A 7,284-nucleotide genomic window follows, 5' to 3' on the forward strand; every position below is an offset into this window, starting at 1 on the left:
GAGTTTATGAGGTGTGAAATGTTTGCCCAGGTGGGGGTAATTATTGATTGCCGGGTGGGGTAGGAAGGGGAACTTCTTCTGAAGTCTTTGAGCAGAAGTACTGTTTTATATATATGATTATACTGCCTCCTTTATATCTTTCTTCCACTTTTTTCCCTGTCATCATTTTTCTCCTAATTAACACTTTAAGGTGAATTAGATACTGGCTACGGATTATAAATGTACTTGTATAGCCTGGTCTAGATGCAATTTATGAGAGGGGATGGGGGGATTTTGTAGCACCCCAATAATATAATCTGGCTGGTAGAACAACCTCTCATCTCTGAAAAAAGAATCATATCATATACTGGATTAAAATTAGTAACTGTTTTAAATCATATTGAAGTGGTTGCCATTCTTCACTGTATTTGGCGAGCAAAGAATAACACCCCCCCCCCCTCACCTCTGCATGCCCCCCACATGGGTCGTGAACTCTACCCTGCAGTGTTTAACCCAATTTTTGCCCTTGAGCCCTACCCTTTTTTTAAATACAGCGCTGTGCAAAAATTTTAGGCACCCTGTTTTTGTAGTTTTTTGTTCAAACTTTGTTAAACATGTTTATTTTATGACTTCATTATTAAGTCAGTACGAAAAAAATAATAATTCCATCGAAAAAAGTATCTCCCAGGAATAAAGTATATCTGTATATATATAGGTCATATATGTATATATGTATATCTATAGGTCAGAAAAGTAAGTATTGTGTAAAAGACCACTTTTCAAAGAGAGAGAGAGAGAGAGAAAAGAAAGCTTTTGGGTTTTTGCATGAAAAAAGAAGCTGGTGCAACAAAGTCCAACAGGAAATCTATCTATCTACAGAATGTTACAGTAGATAATAAAGCATGGAATTAGAAGGTGTATCCAAACTTTTTACTGCTACCATGCATATAACATGTGCATAGATTTACACTTAACTTTCTCTAATATAGAAAGGTTTCTCCTTTTTCTTTTGTGCTTTCTCATGAATATTATACTGTACTTCAGTAAATCTTTAATATTTAACCAATAAAGCTCTCCACACTACAGGTTACAGGATAAAAATAAATAACGGGGCTGTGTGATGTGGCCCCATGTGATGTCTAATGATTTTTACCATCAAACAGTTGATAATTTTTTCTATAAAACCATGTGCTAAAGTGTTTTAGTCTTCTTTCACCACAATAATTAAATTAAGCAACAATTACAATTTATTAATCTGATTATTCAATTTATTCATTGATAAAAACATTTTTCATATTTTCATATTTTTGTAATACTTACCTAAAATACATTAAATATATTTAAAATTTATTTTTCTACACTGTTTTTTTACTTTATAAGATATATTAACGTGTTTCTTAATAATTATAACCATTGGAACAAGATATCATTAAATAAATAATTAGTTCCAGAATGCAATTCTAATATTTAATAAATGGAATATTTATGTAACATGTGACTGTGTGAGTAAACATATACTGTATGTGCTTATTGATTGTTAATTGAGACTTTAAGTTCAGGCCACTCCACTGTACATAGGATATTGCTGTCGATATACTAAGAGAGAGAGAGAGAGAGAGAGAGAGAGAGAGAGCTCTTAGAATATATTCTATCTTTGACTTGCTATAACTGACGCATGTGGGACACCTGTCTCTGTCTTTTCGTCCTCCATCATCATCGTCAGATTGCAAGTGTTTTCTTATCCCTAAAAATCGAACTCATTTCTCTTTCCAGCCTCCTTTCTGATATCCCGCAGTGTCCCCAACCCGGTCCTGCACTGGAAGTGTGTGTGTGTGTGTGTGTACATGTGTGAGTATGTGTGTGGGCATACAGTGCATGTGCCTCAGCAATGTGTGTGTATGTGTATGAGGGGGATTTCAGAGGTAATTGGGAACAGCTGAGGTTTCCATCTTCGGCTCGGAGTTCTGAGATTGGACTGTTTGGGCTGAAAGAAGAAGGGAGATTTTTTTCTAGTCTGATTTTTAGTTTTAGTTTTTTTTTTTTAAACAAAAGTGAGCACTGCTCTTATTTAAAACAGATGGTGAAGGTCAAACTAAGCAAACAGAGAGAGAGAGAGAGGAAAGACAGGGTGAGAGATGGTGGGAAAGAGGACAGTAGTAATGACACATTGCGCAAAAGATACAAATGAAAAGGGAAAGGGAGTGAGTCACGAATGATGGGCAATCAGTGTGTGTAGAAAAATAAATGTCTGTAATTTTGTCTTTTTTTTTTTCCCCAATTCTACTGTATATTTCACCTGAAGTCAAGAAAACCATTCCAAGCTGTAAAGTAAGCTTTAGGGTTTTCCAACCTGCTGGGATAGACATGGTTTCTTGAAGGGGACCTGACCAACCAACATATCTTTTAAGGTTGTTTTCCCACCACACATTTAAAAACCCACCCAAATCAAAACCAAACTAGGGGTTTGAGTTGTAAGTTCTCGTTTTCCCCAAAGAGAGACGGGAACGAACATAGTGATGACAGTAAATGTCAGTATTGTTAAGTAATGTTCACCAAGGGTATTTTTTCTTTTTTAAGGCAGACTTTTAAAAAGTGTTTAGATTTATGTATATATCCTATATATTATGTCAGAAAGTGCAGATAAAATACTAAATGCACACTGTGATGAAACCATTGTTAGAAATATGATGAAATGCAATTTTTGGGGTTCCACGCGTCTGGTCTCAGTTTAGTTCCAAACAACTCGATATTTTGGCATTTACCTCTTTAATGGCTAGGCGCCGTGAATTAGAAAAGATTAGATGCTCTGGGAGTAGTTGCTTTTTTAAAAAAAAAATGGCAATCATTTATTTCATATTTTAAATCTCTCAATATTCTGCCTTCTGTTTAGTGTAATTATGTTTTATTTTTGATATTAGTTTTTTAATTTTTTTAATTTATAAAAAATGTTTTTTTTTATTTATTATTATTTAATTTTTTTGGTGTGTTTTTTTGGTTTTGTTTTTTCAATGTTTGGGGTGTGGTTGTTGGTTCTTGTTTGATTGTACTTGATGCTTGCTTTATTGTTCTTTGCATGTTTATATTGTTAAAATGGACAATCGCTTAAATTTATATTTGTCATGATGACTACACAATAAAAAGTTTGAACCAAGAAATATGATAAAATGTCCAGAGCTACAACGTATGATGAAAATTATGCTGTAACAGCAGCGCTCGCACACATTTTGTCTAGGCTGTAAAATGAAATTCTGGTTTTCATGTATCGGGCACTAGCACTGTCGTCTTGCACCTCCAGGTCCAAGTTTGATTTGATATGTTCTGTCTGTGCTTGGTGGGTTTCCTCCAGGTTCTCTGGTTTCCTCCCACAGTCAAAAAACATGTACATTAGGCTAATAGGCGTTCCCAAGTTGCCCGTAGTGTGTAAATGTGTGTGTGTGTGTGTGTGTGTCCTGTGATGGATTGGCACCCGATCCAGGGTGTACCGCGGCTCATGCGCTAAGTCTTCTGTTACGACTCCAGGCCTCCTGCAAACCAGTACACAAGAAAATGCGGTATAGACGATGCACAAGTGCACAAGTTTATGCGTGTTATTAGGTTTTTCAACCACCACAAGCCGCTGCAACACCTTCAAAATCACATTGGCATCAATTCTTTAAGATTCTGGAACAGCACTGGAGTGATGTACACTGTTCATCCAAAAGATACAGTGCGTCCTGAAGTTGGTGTTTTGATGCTGATGACGATGATGATGGTAATGCAGAGCTCTGATTTACATCATCTTCAACCTCATTAAATCATTCAGAAGAACTCGACTGCTAACAAAAGACAAAACACACTAATTATTTCTGCTGACAAATGATTTTAGCTATTATATTCTGCACTTTCTGCTGAACCATGGTTGGTGCTCATACAGGAAAGCTGGTGGTAGCTTTAGTCTAGATTATAGTTTACGGCATTCAGTAAATGTGATTATTTGTTGGAAATGCATCTTAAAATATTTTTTTAAATGTATGCAGTAAACCAATTAATAGCCCAAATGATGGTTACGATGGTCGTCCATCCATCTATTATTTATTAGCTGAGATACTCATCATTGATGCGATGAGAGTTGGTAGAAATAGTTAAAAGGGTACAGCTAAAGAAATGAGCAGATCAGTTTATGCTTACGCCTTGTTTACGCTAAGTTGTACTTCTTTCGTCATCAGCCAAATACACTCCCTGTTCGGTAATCGGAGAATTAATTACAGATGAGAAATCAAAAAAGTAAGTTATGTTTTGTCTTAAAACAACTCCAGTGGGTTAAAATTCACTTACACCACTTCAGCGCTGTTATTGTCAACTAATGCCAGTAAAAATATTCAGTTTAGCTTTTCCAATTAATAACTTTTGGTGCAGGTGTTGTTTTTTTTGTTCTTGTCTTTTTTAGCTTATTTAAAAGTAGATTATTAAATCCAGCACTTAACTGTTGATTTCACTTATGATGAAGGTTAAACCTCAGGCAGATATACACTGCAAAAGTTTCATTAAATTCTATCGAGCCAGTTTTGTGTGATGCTGTGACTTAACTTGGACGGATATACAGATAGACAGACAGACAGACAGGCAGAACATTTTCTGAGATTGGCTTTGGGTCCTCCAATGTATGAGATATAAAGATATAATTCAAAAAGCAATGTACAGACAACAACTTTTTTTTTTTACTTATATACAGTAGATACTGCTTATAGTGTGTATACGGTTGCGGCGGGATGTGCTGGAAACTATTCAGGGAATTTATGATACACAAGGTGGGAACACCCTGGCTGGGGTGCCAATCCATTGCACAAGCACATGCACACTTATCCACACTATGGAAAAATTGGAAATGCCAGGCAGATGACAGTGCAAGTCTTTGCAAGAACTTTGGCGGAAACCAGAGCACCCAGATAAGACCAAGCACAGGGAGAAGATCCAAACTCCACACACACATGCACACACACACACTCAGACCAGAGGTGAGAGGAATATACAGTGCTAACCACTAAGTATTAACATTTTGCTTTCTCGCATGGCAGAGTTTATTTTGTTACTGGACTTGTGTTCTTGCACAACGCATTTCAGTGTTATCCAATTTCTCCACTAAATACAGGATTCATTCAAATATAACTCCACTCTTAAACACAGTATGTTTAGTGATCAGTGTGTATGCGCTTGTGTTTATCCATCCCAGTCCCATGTTGTTGGTGTCTTTCCTGTCTTTTCGCCATTCCTGTCAAAAATGATCTGTTGCTTTCCCTCTGCGCTGATGTCATAGGGGGAAATTTCTTGTGCACAATTCAATTTAGAAAAGAAAGAAAGAAATTACATTTCAACAATCTCACCGCAGAGATTTGGCTCGGCTAGTTGGCCACCTACGAAAAGATGAGTAGAGCAGCCTTGGCTGTGGTATTAGCATACTGTATGTAAGTTAAAACTTTGGAACAGAGCGGAGAGACGAGGAGGTGAGACAGCAAAGCACAGCTGTATCACTCCCTCTACTGTAGGTAGAGATGAAGCCTCGGTGTTACTGGCTAGCTAAACAGACCGGTATGTTGTAGGAAACTGGTAACGTAGATCAAAATGCCATTTGGACAAGATCACATTTAAATTTTACAGATTGAACAGTGACAGTGAGATGAATCGGGCGTGTTGCTGTGCGCACAACGATCAGGTATTAGGATCTAGAAACATGGCTGTTATCTCCATGCAATGCTAACTCTACACCACCATGATGTATTTCTTTCTATTCTGAAGAGCAGTGCTCATTACCCTGCAGCAGTCTTTCAACAAGACCTCCAACCCATCTTCCAACTTTTGTTCTCCATTTGTCCATCTGTGAGGCCACGACGCCCTTCCGGGAGCGGTCAGGATCACTTTACACGCGACACCGGATCTAGATTCTCCCTTCTGCAATGAATATTTAATCAGACCCTGCGCTCGCACTGGACAAATTATTTTTTATTTCTGACAGTCGGCTGAGAGCTCGAGTTACACGCGGCAGCAGAAGCAGCAGAAGCAGAAGCAGCAGCAGGCGGCTGCCGTGAGCCGGGAACAGGGCCTCCTTCTTCTCCTCCTCCTCCTCCCCCCTTTTTCATAGCCTCGACCCCCAAGTGATACACTATCACCTGGATCTATACCATGAATTCACTTGACTGTTCAAATGCATTCTGTGCTTTTTACAAAAATATCTATAAAATCGTTCTGTCTGCTTAAACTAATGTAAACTGCAAATGCAAAAAACTGACGTATCCATGAGTGTGGTGCTGCAACTCACAAAGCTTTAGTGATATTTACAGTATGTCTTACATTTACATCAAGGACTCAGGAGAACCACTGTTTTAAATGGCCTATAACTTCCACTAAGACTAAACCATTTTTTTTTTTTTTACTTTAAATAGGGGCAGATAAACCCCTAGAGAGCCTTTAGGATGTTTTATGGATGGAAAGTTCAATCATTCAATCTATTTGTTTTTGCCAATTCTAGTTTATTTATGACTACAATTAGCTGAAAAGCTAAAATTGGAGACCAAACAATCATTTCATTCTAGTATTTTCAAGGGCCATGACACACCCTGTAGAAGGTTCATTATATCCCCTATTCTGATGCCCAACTTAAAGCAAGTACAGTATTTGTGTTAGAGAGGTCATAGCAACTAGTAGATTTATCACTATAACTATACGTAAATCTGCTAGAATGGTGGGGGGGAAGGGGGGGGTTGTTGGGGGGGATGTTATGAAATAAAGAAACTCATGGTGTACTTCTATTGAAGTTAGGCATAAACATATTCCTTACCTGTCCTTCTTATTTTTATTGCAGATATTTTTATTGCTTGGCTAATTAGTGCTCCCAGGCTGGGGTAGTATAACCATTGGTATTTAACAAATTGTTCATCTGTGTGCATGCTTAAAAGTAAAACACTCACATCAGACAAGTAAAAGTAAAATACTGCGGTAATATTTCATTAGAAATTACTGCAAAATTTTAGAAACGTAACACTTTTTGTAACAAAAGAGGCCTTATTTATTGCATGTTCATGTTCTGAAAGCATAAAAACAATCATATCATTCATCCATATATTATCTATAAAGCCTTTTATGTGTAAGGTGTCAAAGGCATCCTGGAGCCTATCCCGAGGAACTTAAGGCACAAGGTAGGATAAACCCTGCGTAGTTTTTTTCTGTAGGGCCACTGTAGTAGAAGTGACATCATGACATGGCTGTAAGTCAACATTTATAGTCTCTGAAACATGTAGGTCTAAAATTGTTTATCTTTGGGGTTAAAACATA

Source organism: Clarias gariepinus, chromosome 22 (assembly GCF_024256425.1).
Source record: "Clarias gariepinus isolate MV-2021 ecotype Netherlands chromosome 22, CGAR_prim_01v2, whole genome shotgun sequence".
Classification (NCBI taxonomy): domain Eukaryota; kingdom Metazoa; phylum Chordata; class Actinopteri; order Siluriformes; family Clariidae; genus Clarias; species Clarias gariepinus.